We start from the raw sequence: 20,445 nt of genomic DNA, 5'->3' as shown, positions 1-20,445 counted from the left end.
GGTTAAGTACAGCTTAACCATGACCTTCTTGTACATAGGAACCTCTCTGAGGGGGACTAGGCCAGACCACTCAAAACATTCTTAAGCAGGCAGCCCTAGACCTAACTTTGTAATATGTTTCGGTAAGTGTACAGTGAAAATTACATGGAGTAAGATAGCTAGGTTGACTACTAGATTTTAAAACAGATAAAAAATGTATTCACAAAATTACGGAATGAAACACAAAGAACAGAATTAAGAACCCCTGCAGAACTCAACCTGTCTAGCTAGACTTAATTATGCTGTTCCGAATACACACAACAGTCCCAACAAGCAAACTCCCTTTAACCCAGTGTAATGGAACACATGCTTACAGGTTGAAGTTGAAGGGCAGAAAAGGGAGAGAGTTTCCACAAAGCCCCCTGTTGAACTTCCCAGTTCAAGACTGAACTAAAACTGCTCAATTCAGCTAGAGAGCTGACCACTCCCCTTTCATTGTACAGGTCACTTCTAAACCATGACCACTTTGGCCTGAAGTCTCATCTGTTTACATATAAACAAAAGGCCACTCAAAATCCTTTTCATCTCTGTACCAAACCAGACTGATCGGAGCCCAGCCTGGTTTATTACCCCTCTGAAAAAATCAAGGACAGAGACTCCTTGAGCCAAGGAACAACTTTTAGAAAGAAAGGGACTATCTTTGTGACGCCTCCCCCTTTAAAAACAAACATCAATACCAAGAGATGGCTTCATTTTTAACCCTCCAAAACTCCGGTTAGTAGTCTAAACACACACGTACACTATTCTAACTATAAACATGCAAACATGCACAACCACATGCAAATTCAGGCCACGGCACACCCACTACTGAACACCTCCGTATCTCATTCGAGTCTCAATATCGCATCAGCAATCACATTTTCGCAACCTGCCACATCTCAATTGTCAAATTGAATGGCTACAACAACAAGCTCCATCTAAACAGTCTGGCATTTTTGCCCTTAAGTTTTCCCATAAATGTCAATGGGTTGTGATCGGTGTTAATGATTGTCTCAATGCAGTGCTGTAATATAAACACCAAGCTTAAAGTCTCTTTCTCCACCGTTGAATATTTCTGTTGATAAACATTCAACTTCCTGGAAAGATTTCATTCCAAATGGCATGACTTTGAACTGATATAGTCCTTTTGGCATTACGAAAGCCGAAATCATCTTTGCTCTCTCTGTCAGAGGTACTTGCTAGTAGCGTCTGAGCAACTCCAACTTAGAAATGTAAGTTGCTTGTTCCACTTTTTCAACACAGTCCTCCAACCGTGGAATTGGATATGCATCAGTCTTTGTAATGACACTGACTTTGTGATAGTCCACACATAACTGTTGGGTACCACCTGGCTTTGGCACCATGACTATGGGTGAGATCCAGTCACTGTAACTCACCTCGATTATGCCATCTTGGAGTATGCGCTCTATCTCCTTCTGACCCTGTGCCAACTTTAGAGGGTTATGCCTATAAGGACATTGCTTAATCGGAACACCATCTCCTATATCTACATCATATACAATTAGGTTAGTACTTCCTAGTTTCTTTCCGCATATCTCCCCATGTGATAGTAAAAACTCTTTCAGGTCATTTTGATTTTCTTGTTGAAGGTAACTCAATAATTTATCCCAATTTTTGACAACTTCCTTATTGTCCAAATTGATTTGAGGAATGTCCAATTCAGAATCCTCTGAATTTGGTTCTTCCTTCTGTGCTGTAATCATTTACACCTTCTTCTCTTCCTTTCCTTCCCTATCAAACTACCTTTTAAACACATTCACATGACATACTCTATGAGATTTCTTCCTGTCTGGAGTCCTTATCAAGTAGTTCACCTCACTTAATTTCTTCTCAATTTGATAAGGTCCACTAAACTTTGCTTTTAAAGGCTCACCTGTCACTGGAAGTAATACCTTATCCCCAGTTGCAAAATTGCGAATTTGTGATTTCTTATCCACTTCCTGTTTCATTGTCTACTGTGATACTTTTAAATGCTGTCTAACCAACTCTCCAGCTCTATTTAATCATTCTGTAATATTTGACACATAGTCCAAATGGGTGGTCTCTGAATTCTGACTTATTAATTTCTCCTTAATCAATTTTAATGCTCCTCTTACTTCATGCCCAAAATTTAATTCAAACGGACTGAATTTGGTCAATTCATTCAATGCACCTCTGATCGCAAAAAGTACAAATGGAACTCCCTTATCCCAATCATCTGGATAATCCTGACCATAAGCCCTCAACATGGTCTTTAGTGTTTGATGCCATCTCTCTAGCTCTCCCTGCAATTCCAGATGGTACACAGTAGATTTGAATTGCTTTATTCCCAAGTTATCCATGACCTCCTTGAATAGTTTGGATGTGAAGTTTGATCCTTGATCTGTCTGGATCTCTATTGGCAGTCCGTATCTAGTAAAAGAATTTAAGTAATTCTTCTACAACCCTTTTAGCTGTGATGTTGCATAATGGGATTGCCTCGGGAAATCTCGTCAACACATCCATTATTGTTAATAAATACTTATTCCCACTTTTTGTTTGAGGTAGGGGACCTATGCAATCAATCAAGACTCTTGTTAGTGGTTCCTCAAATGCTGGAATAGATATTAAAGGTGCAGGTTTTATTACTGCCTGTGGCTTTCTGACTAGTTGACATGTATGACACCTCTGGCAAACCTCAACTACATCTTTGTGAGGTCCAGGCCAGTAAAAATGTCTTTGTATTTTAGCCTGTGTTTTCCTCACCCCTAAATGACCTCCAAGTGGTAGCTTATGTGCCACTCACTATACCTCCTTTCCAAACCCTACTGGCAAAACAGGTTGGTGAATCTCTGCCCATTTCTCACCTGCTTAAATGCGTGATGGTCTCCATTTCCTCATTAAGATATCAATTGTTAAGTGAAAACACACAGGGATGCATTCACTCCCCTTCTCTGTAAATGCCCTTTGATATAACTGTTTTAAGTTCTCATCTTTCTGCTGTATTTTCCATCAGCTTAGCAGAGCTAAAGATACTTGCAAGTTTACCTATTTACTCCTTCTGTGTTCCACTTATCTGATCAAAGGAAGTTTCAGATAACACTACGTCAGCTTCCTTATCTGTGCCTATTGATCTCTCCTGCTTCAGCTTGTGCCTCTGTGATGTTGTGATCACACAATCAGGGAAAGTTCCTGGATAAACATTCTCCAGGTCTTTAGTTGCTTGCGTCTCCACTGGCTTTTCAACTAGAGTAGGCAGCACTCCTACCGGTGAATCAGCGATATCATTTGCAAGGACAAACTGTGTTCCTGGAGCTGAGAGTTTGTCCTACCATAAATTCTCCACTTTTCTCTGGATGCTCTGGCCTCACTTTACATAATTGAGCACTTTTTGTCTCACCATGAATTCCTGTTACCAGCACCTTTTCTGGCAATAGTCCCTCAGGAGTACATATCTCCTTATCCCTCAGCATTACCGACCGAGAGGATCCTGTGTCCCTTAATATTGTAACCTCTTTACCTATTACTCCTGGCTTATGAGAATAAATTTTACCCTGACATGTATATTTTTTTAGCAGATCTGTCACTTCTTCCTTACTCTACCTTTGATCATCTTGTACAGTCTGAGACAGTTGTCTAACTTCCCTTGTGCTTTTTGCTCCTCGTCCAACAAAACTTCCAAGCTTGTCTGGTTTTTTTACATCTGGCTTTCTCCAAGCCCACTAACACTGTGATTTCATGTGACCCACTTTATACACTGAAAACACCAGAGCTTTTTGACATCTTTGTCCCCCTCAAGGGTTTCTTCTTTACCCTGTGGTAAATTCTCCTTATGACCTTCACTGAGATCTACCTTTCCCTTTCCACATGAGGATTTCTCTTTGCCTCCAATTTCTATCTCTTATGGACTGAAATTGATTCTGGAAGCCAAACCATGTTTTAAGGACCAGCTCATAATCATCAGCCCCTTCAGCTGCTAACCTTGCTGTTTTAACTCTCTGCTGTTCCACATGGGTTCACACTACTTCCTCAGTGAGCCTACCCTCAGCCTTTATCTCCAGCCTTTTAAGCTGACTTTCCTTTTTAAGTGTCAGTTTTTGAAGTTCAAACACTCTCTTTTCCCCTCTCTTCTGCTGCTCTCTCTTTTTCCCTCCCTTCTGCTTTGAATCATAACTCAAACTGTTTCATTTCTGCTACCCTTTCCTTATCTCTCACCCCTAACTCAAGCTGCTTCATTTGCCATTGCTATAGATTCTGATGGTTTCTCCAGCAAGTTTAAATACTGAACTGGGCTGTAATGATCTCTCCTTTCCTCACGGAAGCAGGCAGTTCCAGTTCCAGCTTCTCTGCTAATTCTTGCAAGTTGGTCTTGTCCATTTTTTGCAAAACTTCCAAAGTCACTGCATCCACATCCAGAAATGTTTTGGCGACTGAAAGAGCCATTCCTATCCAGTGTTTTGTCTACCCAACCTAACCAACATCTGAAATAAAGACACTAGCACCTACCACTCGCTGTTTAAGATCCCACAAAGAGACCCCAATCTGCTATGGACTAGGCCAGACCACTCAAAACATTCTTAAGCCCTAAACCTAGCTTTGCAAATTATTTTGGTAAGTGTACAGTGAACATTAAACAGAGTAAGATAACTAGGTTGACTACTAGATTTTAAAACAGATAAAAAATTTATTCACAACATTAGACAGTGAAACACTAAGAACAGAATAAAGAACCCCTGCAGAACTCAACCTATCCAGCTAGACTTAATTATGCTGTTCCGAATATACACAACAGTCCCAATAAGCAAACACCCTTTAACCCAGTGTAATGAAACACATACTTACAGGTTGAAGTTGAAGGGCAGAAAAGAGAGAGAGTGTCCACAAAGCCCCCTGTTGAACTTCCCAATTCAAGACTGAACTAAAACTGCTCATTCAGCTAGAGAGCTGACCACTCCCCTTTCATTATACAGGTCACTTCTAAAACATAACCACTTTGGCCTGAAGTCTCATCTGTTTGCATGTAAACAAAAAGCCTCTCAAAATCCTTTTCATCTCTGTATCAAACCAGACTGATTGGAGCCCAGCCTGGTTTATTACCCCTCTGAGCAAAATCAAGGACAGAGTCTCCTTGAGCCAAGGAATTGCTTTAAGAAAAAAAAGGGACTATCTTTGAGAAAGGCTGAATGGCCTCCTCTGGTTATTGCGGTCAGTGCAGCGTGCTTGGAGTCCCAAAGCTCTCCGTCATTGTGGTTTTGTTCTCCATGATCCCTAGTCATTCTGAATTAACATCTCATTTGCACTACCCTCTTGACAGGGATAGTCATAATCAGATCACAAATTGTAACAGTCCCCTCCCCACTTCCTCCCGTATGTGCAAAGACAGACTCCAAAGAGACTTTTGGCTGTACACGTTTGTCTCCATGAAGGTGAGTATGAGGGTGAGGAAGGTGTGCAATGAAAGGGAGAGAAGGAGATGTGGCTGTGAGCTCTCAATAAGACCCAGCAATCACAGGGAAGAGGACAGAACTGGAAAAGGTGAAGTGGCAGGAAGGAACTTTGACCTTGAGAAGGACGATAAACCTCTTAGTGTCATACAGCATGGAACTGGGCCTTAAGCCACACTTGACCATGCCAACCAGGTTTCCAAAACTGAAGTAGTCCCTTTTGCCTGCATTTCATTCACATCCCTCCAAACCTTTCCTATCCATGTACCTGTCCAAATGTCTTTTAAATGTTGTAGTTGTACCCACTTGTACCTTCTCAGCACTGACCTGGAATTGATATAAAATCTCGAAAATGCACAGGAAATTTTCTCAGTGTCCCAGTGCAGGTCAATTGGAAACAGACAGAACAGCGGAAATGTGCAGTTTTGAAAATCCATCTTTCAGTTTTAAGCATGTGAGTTTTAGAGAAATTCTGATGGATATTTTTTGAGGGTTTTCTTTCATTACGCATACAGGACAACTCCAGAAATATGGATCCAATAAAACAGGTCTCGTATGGATCCAGTTAGCACTCTGGACCCTTCCTGTATATTTTTTAATGCAAAACTTTAATGATCCACAAATGTTGGAGACTCTTGTGATTTTGACTGCATTAGTGACAAGGGAAGTGGTAAATTAACAATTACCCAGGAGTAAGTTACAGATTGGAATCCATCCAAAGGGTTTGGTTGGTTTATATGTAGAATAACAGAATGGGAGTGAATTGCAGACTGGAATCTAATTGAGAGATTTGTGGGTTTACATAAGGAACAGCTGATACCCAGGAGTGAGTTACAGATGCAGTTTAGTCAAGGATTCGGGGTTGGTTTATATACATAATAACAGATACCCGGAATGAGTTACAGACTGGAATCTAATTGAGGGGTCCGGGGTGGTTTATATATAGAATAATAAATACCCAGGAGTGAGTTACAGATTGGAATCAAATCAAGGGATTTGGGATGGTTCACATTTGGAATAATTGATACCCAGGAGTGAGTTACCAACTGAAATGTAATCAAGGGGTCCGAGGGGGGGTTAAATATAGAATAACAAATACCCAGAATTGAGTTATAGACTGGAATCTAATCGAGAGGTTTGGGGTGTTATATATGGAATAACAGTTCACTGAAATGATTTACTGAGGAGACAATTTCTTCTTGTCTTGCAGATGTCTCTGCACAGAGCTTGTACATTTGGTAATAAACAGGGTATAAAGAATACTGAAAATTATAAAACAAATGAGGAAATGGAGTTTTGGTTGTGGTTCAGCCTGTGGTTTACAGTTTTGCTACTGCAGCAGTAAGATTAGACTGAGGATGCATGTGAAGGTGAGGAAGCACATAGAAGTTGAATGTTTTGGGCAGTAAAGGACCGGTAGGCCCAGCTACTTCCTCATTGCTTCATAGGTCCAACACCATCAATGCAGCTTCTCACCAGTACTCTCAAAATCAACACCTCATCGTGTCCTTCAATTTTCAGCTTCCCGTTATCCACCCACTGCTCTTCCATCATTTGACTATATCCCCAATCCTCTCTTCACTGAGAATGGTCTGGTGTCAAAATCACTGGAACTCATCTCCCCCTTGATATTCTGAGTTAGGAGGTACAGGGTTTGATTCCCATTCCCAGGTCAACTATGGGTGGCACGGTGGCACAGTGGTTAGCACTGCTGCCTCACAGTGCCAGAGACCTGGGTTCAATTCCCGCCTCAGGCAACTTCTGTGTGGAGTTTGCACGTTGTCTGTGTGGGTTTGCTCCGGTTTCCTCCCACAGTCCAAAAATGTGCAGGTTAGGTGAATTGGCCAGGCTAAATTGCCCGTAGTGTTAGGTGCAGGGGTAAATGTAGGGGAATGGGTCTGGGTGGGTTGCTCTTCGGAGGGTTGGTGTGGACTTGTTGGGCCAAAGGGCCTGTTTCCATACTGTAAGTAATCTAATTTTTAAAAAAGTTCAGAATTTTGGATTCAGGATCCAAACACTTGTTGAATGCTAAATGGTTGCAGGACATCACCAAACCTCCCCCTCACATGGACAAACTCCAGTGACTGTAATAAAGATGACAATGACAGTGGAGGGAGTGTCCATATTGTGGTCTGTCAGGCCGTTAATCACCCTGTGAGTCCCTCCGAAACTTAATCCTGTTCAACATCCATATCAGACAATTTTTAGTTGTTTAGTCCTAGAATGTGGGCATCATTAGCTGAGTAGCATTTATTTCCCATCCTTACCCACCTTTGACAAGGTGATGGTGAGCTACCTTCTTGAACCTCTACAGTTCTTGGGCTGTAAATACCCACACTCTGCCTTCAGGAAGGGAGTTCCCAGATTTTAACCTAGTGATGCTGAAAGAACAGCAATATATTTCTAAGTCCGTGGGACTTGGAGGGGAACTTGCTGGTGGTGGTATTTGCATGTATCTGCTGCCCTTGTCCTTAAAGCTGGGGCAACTCATGGGTCACATTGCTGCACTGCGTCTTGTTGATAATAATTTGCGTTGATCAATGTTGTCAATCAAGTTTTAATTAAGTCTGTGGTTTCAAAGTCCTTATTCTGTAACCCTTCCTCACGGCTGCCTGAATCATTTTCTCTGTGCACAACTGCTCCCCCACTTGCTGTTAGGGTGCAGTTTCCAAGCATTCCCATCATGTTCTGGGACCTTGGGCACTGCACATTGTCAGGACCCACTCAGGTTCAGACTGCAACATGTCACAGCATTTTAACAAGGTGATGGCGAGAAGACTGAGAGTGAAAACCAGCTTGTGCTTTTGATATATGGAAAAAAAGGAAGGTATATATTTACATGGCAGTCATCACAACTTCAGGACATCCCAAAACTCTTCACCACCAATGAGGTGCTTTGGAAAAGTGGTCGCTGTGTACTGTAGGGAACATGATGAAGCGCTTTTGCTCAAAACGTCAATTTTCCTGCTCCTCGGATGCTGCCTGACCTGCTGTGCTTTTCCAGCACCACTCTGATCTAAACTCTGGTTTCCAGCATCTGCAGTCCTCACTTTTGCCACTGTAGGGAACATGGTGTGCGCAGCAAATTGCCACAGCCAGCAAGCTGATCATTTGTTTGATCAAATGAAAAATATTCATAGAATCCCTACAGTGGAGAAACAGGTCATTTGGCCCATTGAGTCCACACCGACCCTGCAAAACGCATGCCACCCAGACTCAGCCTCCCATCCTATCCTCATAATCCTGCATTCACCATGTTTAATCTAGCTAACCTGCTCGTCCCTGGACACCAAGGAGCAATTTAGCATAGCCAATCCACCCTAACCTGCACACCTTTGGATTGTGGGAGGAAACAAGAGCACCTGGAGGAAACCGCACGGAACTGGGAGAACATGCAAACTTCACACGACGGTCACCCGAGGCTGGAATTTGAACCTGGGTCCCTGGTACTGTAAGGCAGCAGTGCTAACCACAGTACCACCCAAATATTGGCCAGGGCGCTCCTGCTCTTATTTGGAATAGTGCCATATGACCTTATCGATCCATTGGGAATGCAAACTGGACCCTGGTGTAAAGTCACATTTGAGAGGCAGCACGTTTGATGGGTGCAGCACTCCTTCAGAATGTCAGCCTGGATTTTGTGCTGAAGTTCCATAACCCTGTGTTTCAGGTGTGAGAGTGCTTTACCCCAGATAGCAACGTCCAACACTGCAATGTGCCTCAGATTAATGTGGCCCTTGGGGTCTACTGCTATAATATATTTTACCCAGTTTTTATGGAGAAGCCCATTTGTAGGCTCAAATCTAAACCATTAATGTAGAATCTGGACTGACGCTAAGTGGTCACTTGGAGCAGGTGCTCTCTGCATGAACTCCATTCGGAGTCATTAATGCTCCATTAGCTTTGCTAGTTAATTTAAGCAGGTGTCTGTGTGTAACATGGCTCCACTCTGAAGGGCTAACGCATCAATGGGGCTGACTTCAAATGGTTGTTGCGGACGGCTGGCCTTTGACGTCTCTCTCTCTCTCTCTCTCTCTCTCTCTCAATGTGGTGATTACTGTGGCCATCACAGCATCCTTCACCAACAAATCCATTTCCAGTGCATCTGCTTCTCATATTGGGATGGCAGCTCGGGGTTTCGTCTATTTTTGCACAGTGCGTGGGCTCACACATGTTTCTAATCCCGTGTGGTTACATATAAAATCGAAGAACGTGCAATGAAGTCATGTTTGGCGTTTTCCTGGTTTCACGTGGTGTCTGGGAATGATGGATTGGTAACTGGCCACTGTGTCCCTCTCCCACAGTCACGTATTCCCCTGGTAACTGGCTATTCTGTGTCACCTATTGACCCCTGTGTGCATGGGACTATTCAGTACAAGCATACAGTGCAATACACTCAGACCTTATTCCTGTCCTGGAGGACATGACACTTGCAGGTGGAAGTAAAGATCAGGAACTGGAAGTCTCCACCTTGTTAACTCAAGGAAGCTAGCATGATTTCCCCCTTATTCCCAGGATCTGGAAACTCTTGTGGTGCAGTGGTTAGTGTGTTTAATTGAGCTAAATTATCCGAGTTCTATTCTCCCATAAAGGCCAGGCAAGGTGCTGTATGTAACATTGACAAGTAGGTTGAATATCTGCCTGCAAATTCTTCCGACAAAAAACAATTGCTGGTGGAAGGAGTGGCAGAGATTCCTGGAAAATAAATGGAAAGAAATTGGAGCTTGTGCCCTCACTGTCCATAGCAACAGGCTTGTGAAAGGACATGTTACCAGAGCAACACAGACCGCACTCCTCCCATCTCTTTATGTGGCTCAGTGTCTAATTCCTGTCAGTAACATACCTGAGAAGCAGCTTCAGATTCTTGACTGTGTTAGAAACACTACAGAAATACTAATTGTTTTTCAACATAAGCTAATACAGAGTGGAGAAGAAAGAGTCTGTTTTGCTTCACAACATATAACCATACCTCCTTGTCCATGAGTCAGGCAGTCTCTCACACTCTCTGTCTCATACACACACACACATAAACTCAAACACACATTTGTATGCACACACATGTCTGGTACACACACATGGACATATATCTAACACACACAGACAGACAGACAAACACACGCGCACACACAGACACATACACAACCTCAAACACACATTTGTATGCACACATGTATATATCTGGCACACACATGGACATATATCAAACACACACAGACTGACAGACAGACACACAGACAGACAAACACATGCAGACAACACACACAGATACACCCACACACAAACTCAAACACACATTTGTATACACACATGTACATGCCTGGTATACACATGGACATATATCTAACACGCTGCTCGTTGGATGCTGCCTGAACTGCTGTGCTCTTCCAGCACCACTAATCCAGTATTTGGTTTTCAGCATCTGCAGTCATTGTTTTTACCATATATCTAACACACACACACACACACACACACACACACACACACACATACACCCCCGCACACACACACACAGCCCTCATTGTATCATGTTAGAAAAGGTTCAGGTCTGAGGAAATGAGTATGTGGACTATCGGTACAGGGGAGAGACACACATGAGATTCAGTGCACTTACAGAATACACAAACCACATAACCCCATGAAAGAAATAAATACTTAACAAGATTTCAGACTTAACAGAAAAATGATTAATGTTTTAAGCGTGTAGCTGTCTCACAGGGGTGAGAAGCAGGAATCCCAACAATGGACTAATTAGGAAAAACTTTTTGCATGAAATAGGATTATATATTTAAAAGTTAATGATCACTCCCAGGACAAGCATTTCAGATTAAACCCTGTTCTTTAGAAATGTACCATGTAATCCTCTTAGAGCTCACTCTCTTTCCTTGCAGAGTTTTATGCAGCTGTCAGAGCTGCTGAATGGGACGTTCCCATACAACAGTTGCAGCCACTTCAAGAAACCTTAGAAATGGAGCATATCTCCAATAGGAGGAGAAACTCCCTCTACTCTTTTAAGCAGAAAGTAAATATCCCTTGAATCTTTTAAACTGAAAGTAAAGCTCCCTAGACACTGTCCCCCTCACACACTTGCAGGGCAAGTACAACATGGCGTTTAATGGATAGTAAAGATCCCTCTACATGGTCCCCATCAAACATTCCTGGGGCAGGTTCAGGATGGAAGTTAGATACAGTGTAAAGCTCCTTCTATATGGTCCCCATCAAACACTTCTGGGGCAGGAACAGGGTGTGGTTAGACACAAAATAAAGCCATGATTTTAATCCTGATGCTGTGCGAACATAATTTTTTAAGCCATAGAACATCTCCAGTGTGGAAGCAGGCCATTTGGCCTATTGAGTCCACACCAATCTTCCAAAGACCCACCACAATGTCCATCCATTGACACTACAGGCAATTTATTATGGCCAATTCACTTAACCTGCACATATTTGGATTGTGGGAGGAACCCAGAGCAAACCCACACAGACATGAGGAGAATGTGCAAACTCCACACAGTAACCCAAGGGTGGAATCGAACCCATGTCCCTGACACTGTGAGACAGCAATACAAGCCACCGTGCTACCCCATGTTTTGTAATCATGAAAGAATGAGGATTCAGCAAAACAAGTTAAAATCCTGACTTTGCTGTGGAAGCTCTTTCTAAATGTTAAATTTCATCCCCCTTTTATCAGCCAGTGACCACACTCCTGATCTCAGTCTGGTTTAACTTGTTTTTAGAATCTAAGCTGGCCCTGTCCTGTGTTACTGTGTATACACGACAACTAATATCACTCTGCCCTCTGGGGTGGTCATGGTACTGAAATAACTCCGCAGAGACCACTATCCCATTACGAAGTCACTCTTTGTTTACAGATGCACACTGATCCAACTCCCTCAGAGCCAGCTATCAGAGTCACCTGACATATATGACGGGCTTATGCCCGAAACGTCGACTCTCCTGCTCCTCGGATGCTGCCTGACCGGCTGTGCTTTTCCAGCACCACACTTTTTGACTCTGATCTCCAGCATCTGCAGTCCTCACTTTCTCCTTTTGACGTACATATCTGCCCACCAGGGCTTCCTGATTGGCCCAGATTAACAGCCCCAGTCAGGGAACTCAGATTCGATGAGATCCACCTGGCTGGCCTTATTACAGTCACTACCGGGACACATTCTGAATGTTACTCCATTGCAGTGCTGAGGGAGCCCTTAAGAAGGGATCCTTCTTAAACTGGTCAACTATTGAGGGCTGCTGAGGTACTGTCTGCTTATGAGTAGTTAAAGTACAGCCATTGGATGGCACGGTGGCTCAGTGGTTAGCACTGCTGCCTCACAGCACCAGGGTCCCAGGTTCAGTTCCTGCCTTGGGCAACTGTCTGTGTGGAGTTTGCACATTCTCCCTGTGTCTGCGTGGGTTTCCCCCGGGTGCTCCGGTTTCCTCCCACAGTCCAAAGATGTGCAGGACAAGTGAATTGGCCATGCTAAATTGCCCGTAGTGTTAGGTGCATTGGTCAGAGGTAAATGGGTCTGGGTGGGTTACTCTTTGGAAGGTCGGTGTGGGCTGGTTGGGCCAAAGGGCCTGTTTCCACACTGTAGGGAATCTAATCTAAAAGGTTATCCTGCTGTTCCTTCCTTAACAAACATTACCAAAAACATGTCAATTATCCACCAGCATGTTGGATTTTTGCCAATTAAAGGCATCAGGCTATGGAGGTATTTTGGGGAAAATGGTATCGAGCTACATGGCGAAAGTGAGGACTGCAGATGCTGGAGATCACAGTCAAGATTAGAGTGGTGCTGGAAAAGCACAGCAGGTCAGGCAGCATCCGAGGAGCAGGAAAATCGATGTTTCGGGCAAAAGCCCTTCATCAGGAAACTACATGGTCAGTCATGATCTGAAATAATGGAGCAGGCTTAAAGGGCTGAATGGCCCACTCCTATTTGCTGTGTTCTCAGCATTGCTGTTTGCAAGATCTTACTGTCTACAAAATGCCTGCCAGATTTGGCCAATTTAACAAGTCCTGTACTTTAAGTTGGTTTGTGTGAAGGGCTTTGAGATGCTTCTCAGCTCTTTGTAAAAGTTTTGTTTCCCCCAAACTCTATTTTCCTTGATTAAAGTTCTGTGCAGCACTGCAAGGCATTTATGTAGCACAACGTCAGGCTGTCCCAAAGCCCTTTGCAGCCAGTGAAGTACTTATCACTTGCACTCAATTTGTGCACAGCAAGCTCCCACAAGCAGCAGCCTGATAATAATCAGCAAACTTTCTTCATAAGGTTGTTTGAGGGATTACTATGGGCCCAACACATCGGGAAGCATTCCCTGGTTATTTTTGAGTGGTCCCTCCTGTTCTGAGAGGCAGACGGGACACTGGTTCAGTGAGCAGTCTGAGGAGCAGCACCTATGACAGTGTGGCACTCCCTCAGAGAGACTGTCAGCCTGGATTATCCTGCTCAGTTCTCTGGCATTCAAGCTGATTCGGAAAGTGAGAGACTTTCCTCAGAATCACCGCTTGCAACACAGCGTAAATGTGGAAGTGCTGGGCGAGAAGGGAATGGATTGATCGAGCCATAGGAACTGGAAATAGAAAGGCCTGATTGCTTCTTTCAGGTCTGAGTGATTCCAATGTGTATGAAAATTAGTTGCCCTCCATTGACTCCTCACAAATCAGAATCTCATTATCAAGTCTAAGAGTCTAATGAATAAAATTAACTGACGTCCCTTCTGAGTTAATCCTGTTAGGATTGTACTGGATTTGCCATTGTCTCAAAACGGGAAATCAGGATCGTTTTCATAGAAAGATGTTTGATTGAAGTTGCGGGACTGCTCCTCCCCCTTCCCCCTCCCCTCCCCTCTCCCTCCCTCTTGCTTTGCACTCAACCGAAGAGTGGCTTTAATGAGCTTTGCGGTTAGCCACAAAAAATCTGGCAGGGAGCTGAACAAGGCAGCCTTTAAGAGCTAGGAGCAGCAAGAGGCCATTTGGCCCTTCAAGCCTGCTTTGCTGCTCAATGGGATCAGGCTGACCTTTAGCCTCAACGTCTGTCAAAGACGTGGGAAGGGAGGTGACGGGGGGAGTCTCCTTTATTGGAGAGCTGCCTGAGAGCCTGCCCTGGCTTCTTCTGTGTGTTTGGACAGAATCAGACTAACTTGTGCTGCCTCTGTGGAGGACTTGCGTCATGTGCGCAAGGACTGGCAGGGTGACTGGTCACAAGGGAGAGTCCAGAATTTAGCCTGAGGCAGCAGCTGGAATTTAAATTAAATTAATAGAATTTTTCATATAAAATTTGTCTCATTAATATTGATCATGAGACTACCAGATTGTCACTCATGGCCACCTGGTTCACCAGTGACTTCTAGGGAAGGAAATCTGCTGTCCTTACCCAATCTGACTATGCGTGACTCCAGACGCTGCCCTCTGCAATGGCTGATCAATACAGCTCACTACAAGGGCAGTTAGGGATGGGACCACAAATGCTGGCCTTGTCAGTGATGCCCATATTGCACAAGAGATGAAAGAAAGTGGACCTGTAAAGGGCAATTATCCAACATTTTACTTTTAGGGAGCTACGTGGTGGTAACGAGTGTGAACAATAAGGCACAGAGTGAAGCAAATAGAGTAGGAACTAGAGACAGATTAGGTGAGGGTTAAGGCAGGTTTGAGCATCAGTAAGACCAAAAGAAGTACAAGCAGGAGTAGGCTATTCAGCCCCTCCATAGGATCATGGCTGACCTGACATTCCTAATGGAGCAGGAGGAAGCACTAGCCCCTGTGACTGTATAGTATGAATGGAGGCAGCAGAGTAATGGACTGTGGAGTCTGGAGAGCAAAATTAACACATGCATCTATCGTGTTCATTAAAACCTTTATGTTCACAAAAGCTGAAGGGGTTAAAGAATAGACTTTGAAAGAACAGCTAGGATGGTTCTTTTTGAAGTAGCAATGTTTAAGAGGATACTTGATTGGATTTGATTTTTGTCACATCTACTGAGGTACAGTGAAAAGTATTGTTTTGTGTGCTATCCAGCCAAATCTTACCTTACATAGATACATCAGAGTAATAGAACAGAATGTTACAGCTACAGAGAGAGTGCAGAGAAAAATTGACTCTAATATGTGAGAGGTCTGATATGAGCTAGGAAGAAGCTGTTCTTGAATCTGATGGTATGTATTTTCAAATTTTTATGTCTTCTGCCTGATGGAAGAGGATGGAAGAGAGTATAACTGGGGTAGGACTGGTCTTCAATTATATTGACTGCTTTCCCGAGACAGTGGGAGGTATAGATTGAGTTAATGGATAGAAGGCTGGTTTGTGTGATGGACTGGGCTATGTTCAGACCTTTCTGTAATTTCTTGCAATCTTGGACAGAGCAGTTGTCATACCAAGCTATGATGCATCTGGATATAATGCTGGCAATGGTGCATCTATAAAAATTGGTAAGAGTCATTGTGGACATGCCAAATTTCCATAGCTTTCTGAGGATGTAGAGGCGTTGATGTGCTTTCTTGAGTGTAGTGTTGACGTGGATGGACCAGGATAGACTGATGGTGATATTTACTCCTAGAAGCTTGAAGCTTCGACCATCACCACCTCAGCACCATTGTTATATACAGGGGCATGACCTCTACTCCACTTCCTCAAGTCGATGACCAGCTCTTCCAATTTGCTGACATTGAGGGAGAGATTATTGGCTTTACATCGTGCTACTGAGCTCTCTACCTCTTTCTGTCTTGTCGTTGTTTAAGATCTGACCCACGACTGTGATGTCATCAGCATAGAGTCATAGAGATGTACAGCACAGAGACAGACCCTTCAGTCCCAACCCGTCCATGCCGACCAGATATCCCAACCCAATCTAGCCCCACCTGCCAGCACCCGGCCCATATCCCTCCAAACCCTTCCTATTCATATACCCATCCAAATGCCTTTTAAATGTTGCAATTGTACCAGCCTCCACCACTTCCTCCGGCAGCTCACTCCATACCCATACCACCCTCTGTGTGAAAAAGTTGCCCCGTAGGTCTCTTTTATATCTTTCCCCTCTGACCCTAAACCTATGCCCTCTAGTTCTGGATTCGCCAACCCCAGCGAAGAGACTTTGTCTATTTACCCTATCCATGCCCCTCATGATTTTATAAACCTCTCTAAGGTCACCCCTCAGCCTCCGATGCTCCAGGGAAAACAGCCCCAGTCTGTTCAGCCTCTCCCTATAGCTCAAATCCTCCAACCTTGGCAACATTCTTGTAAATCTTTTCTGAACCCTTTCAAGTTTCACAACAGCTTTCCAATAGGAAGGAAACCAGAATTGCACGTAATATTCCAACAGTGGCTTAACCAATGTCCTGTACATGACTGCAATATGACCTCCCAACTCCTGTACTCAATACTTTGACCAATAGAAGAAAGCATACCAAACACCTTCTTCACTATCCTCTCTAGCTGCAACTCCACTTTCAAGGAGCTATGAACCTGCACTCAAAGATCTTTTTGTTCAGCAACACTCCCTAGGACCTTACCATTAAGTGTATAAGTCCTGCTAAGATTTGCTTTCCCGAAATGCAGCACCCCGCATTTATCTAAAGTAAACTCCATCTGCCACTTCTCATCCCATTGGCCCATCTGGTCCAGATCCTGTTGTAATCTGAGGTAACTTTCTTCACTGTCCACTACACCTCCAATTTTGGTGTCATCTGCAAACTTACTAACTATACCTCTTATGCTCGCATCCAAATCATTTATGTAAATGACAAACAGTAGAGGACCTAGCACCGATCCTTGTGGCACCCACTGGTCACAGGCCTCCAGTCTGAAAAACAACCCTCCACCACCACCCTCTGTCTTCTACCTTTGAGCCAGTTCTGTATCCAAATGGCTCGTTCTCCCTTTATTCCATGAGATCTAATCTTGCTAATCAGTTTCCAATGGGGAACCTTGTCGAACGCCTTATTGAAGTCAATATAAATCACGTTTACCGCTCTGCCCTCATCAATCCTCTTTGTTACTTCTTCAAAAAACTCAATCAAATTTGTGAGACATGATTTCCCACGCACAAAGCCATGTTGACTATCCCTAATCAGTCCTTGCCTTTCCAAATACATGTACATCCTGTCCCTCAGGATTCCCTCCAACACCTTGCCCACCACTGAGGTCAGGCTCACTGGTCTATAGTTCCCTGGCTTGTCTTTACCACCCTTCTTAAACAGTGGCACCACGTTTGCCAACCTCCAGTCTTCCGGCACCTCACCTGTGACTATTGATGATAAAAATATCTCAGTTACAGACCCAGCACACATTTCCCTAGCTTCCCATAGAGTTCTCGGGTACACCTGATCAGGTCCTGGGGATTTATTCACCTTTATGTGTCGCATTTCGTCCTCTGTAATATGGACATTTTCCAAGATGTCACCATCTATTTCCCTACATGTTATATCTTCCATGTTCTTTTCCACAGTAAACACTGATGCAGAATACTCATTTAGTATCTCCCCCATTTCCTGCGGCTCCACACAAAGGCCGCCTTGCTGATCTTAGAGGGGCCCTATTCTCTCCCTAGTTACCCTTTTGTCCTTAATGTATTTGTAAAAACCCTGTGGATTCTCCTTAACTCTATTTGCCAAAGCTGTTTCATGTCCCCTTTTTGTGTCCTCCTGATTTCCCTCTTAAGTATACTCCTAATGCCTTTATACTCTTCTAAGGATTCACTTGATCTATCCTGTCTATACCTGACATATGCTTCCTTCTTTTTCTTAACCAAACCCTCAATTTCTTTAGTCATCCAGCATTCCCTATACCTACCAGCCTTTCCTTTCACCCTGACAGGGATATACTTTCTCTGGACTCTCGTTATCTCAGCTCATCTTATCCCACTTTCCAGCCGTCCCTTTACCTGCAAACATCTGCTCCCAGTCAGCTTTTGAAAGTTCTTGCCTAATACCATCAAAATTTGCCTTCCTTCTATTTAGAACTTCAACTTTTAGATCTGCTCTATCCTTTTCCATCACTATTTTCAAACTAATAGAATTATGGTCGCTGGCTCCAAAGTGCTCCCCCACTGATACCTTAGGCACCCGCCTTGCCTTATTTCCCAAGAGTAGGTCAAGTTTTGCACCTTCTCTAGTAGGTACATCCACATACTGAATCAGAAAGTTATTTTTTGTACACAATTAAAAAATTCCTCTCCATCTAAACCCTTAACACTATGGCAGTCCCAGTTGATGTTTGGAAAGTTAAAGTCCCCTCCCATAACCACCCTATTATTCTTAGAGATAACTGAGATCTCTATCCAAATTTGTTTCTCAATTTCCCTTGACTATTCGGGGGTCTATAATGCAATCCCAATAAGGTGATCATCCTTTTCTTATTTCTCAGTTCCACCCAAATAACTTCCCTGGATGTATTTCCGGGAATATTCTCAGCACAGCTGTAATGCTATCAAACTTATAACTGGACAAAATTAGGACTGGTCTCAGCACAAGGTCAAAGGTTCAACAACTAGAAGAGGCATAAGAATCAGAGAGGAGAAGGAAGAGAATTTGTTTGACATAATTTGTTCTGATGTTATGTTACCATTCTCTTACTTCCTGTTCAAATATTCATCTTAAACACACTATATTTGCACTGACCAACCAAAGTGGGGAATGTGATGTGTGACTGTGAAGTATTTGTTACATATATTGCTTTCAGTAATTTGCAACCTGATTGCTCAAAGAGAGCACACGTCAGGACAAATGAAAGACTGCCAAATTTCAAACAAGTATCACAGTGTGGAAGCAGGCCATTCAGCCCATTGAGACCACAGCAACCCTCGAAGAGCATCCCACCCAGTCCCTGTAACCCTACATTTCCCAATGCTAATCCACCTAGCCTCCGCATCCTTGGACAATTTAGCTTGGCCAATCCATCTTTGGACATCAGTAGGAAACTCATGCAGACACGCGGAGCAAACCCCATACAGACAGTCTCCCAAGGCTGGAATCAAACCTGGGTCCCTGACACTATGAGGCAGCGATGCATACCACTGAGCCACCATGGTGTCATACCATGCTGTCATACTACAAGAGGAAAGGTAGTTGATTGATTGACAAGTTGACTCTGAAGAACCAAGGCATTATCATGGAGAAAGCAATTGGGAATTAGATGTGCCATAAGCTTCTGGGTAATTCACAAATGGCCCAACGTTTGAGCAAATATATTTTTATCTGCAGAGAATGGATCTGTATGTATGAATGTTTGCATACATCAATGACCATGTTATGAGCTTGAACTTAAATTGCTTGTTAGTACAGAGTCATAGAAATATACAGTATGGATACAGATCCCCTGGTCCAACTTGTCCATGCCGACCACATATCCTAAATAAATCTAGTCCCATCTGCCAGCACTTGGCCCATAATCCTTCAAACCCTTCCTATTCATATACCCATCCAGATGCCTTTTAAATGTTATAATTGTACCAGCCTCCACCACTTCATCAGGCAGCTCATTCCATACACACACCACCATCTGCGTGAAAAAGGTGCCCCTTAGGTCACTTTTAAATCTTTCCCCTCTCACCCTAAACCTATGCCCTCTAGTTCTGGACTACCTGAATCCAGGGAAAGACCTGTGTATTTATCCTATCCATGCCCCTCATGATTTTATAAACTTCTATAAGGTCACCCCTTTCAACCTCCGATGCTTCAGGGAGAACAGCCCCAGCCTGTTCAGCCTCTCCCTGTAGCTCAAACCCTCCAACCCTGGCAACATCCTTGTAAATCTTTTCTGAATCCTTTCAAGTTTCACAACATCCTATAGAAGGAAGACCAGAACTGCACACAATATTACAAAGGTGGCCAAATCAATGTTATGTACAGCCACAACATGACCTCCCAACTCCTATACTCAGTGCTCTGACCAACAAAGGAAAGTGTACTATATGCCTTATTCACTATCCTATTTATCTGAAACTCCACTTTCAAGAAACTATGAACCTGCGCTCCAAGGTCTCTTTGTTCAGCAATTCTCCCCAGGAC

At 43.5% G+C, this 20,445-nt stretch overlaps 1 protein-coding gene across 2 annotated transcripts in view; it reads left to right on the top strand.

Moving 5' to 3' along the window:
* LOC140463354 (slit homolog 1 protein-like) overlaps positions 1 to 20,445 on the top strand; it is a 334,431-nt gene that overhangs the window by 156,178 nt on the left and 157,808 nt on the right. The gene's annotated exons all lie outside the window — the stretch shown is intronic.

The sequence above is a fragment of the Chiloscyllium punctatum genome, chromosome 38, assembly GCF_047496795.1.
Source record: "Chiloscyllium punctatum isolate Juve2018m chromosome 38, sChiPun1.3, whole genome shotgun sequence".
NCBI lineage: Eukaryota > Metazoa > Chordata > Chondrichthyes > Orectolobiformes > Hemiscylliidae > Chiloscyllium > Chiloscyllium punctatum.
The sequence above is the reverse complement of the archived record's forward strand: the minus strand, read 5'-3'. Positions and strand labels throughout refer to the sequence as shown.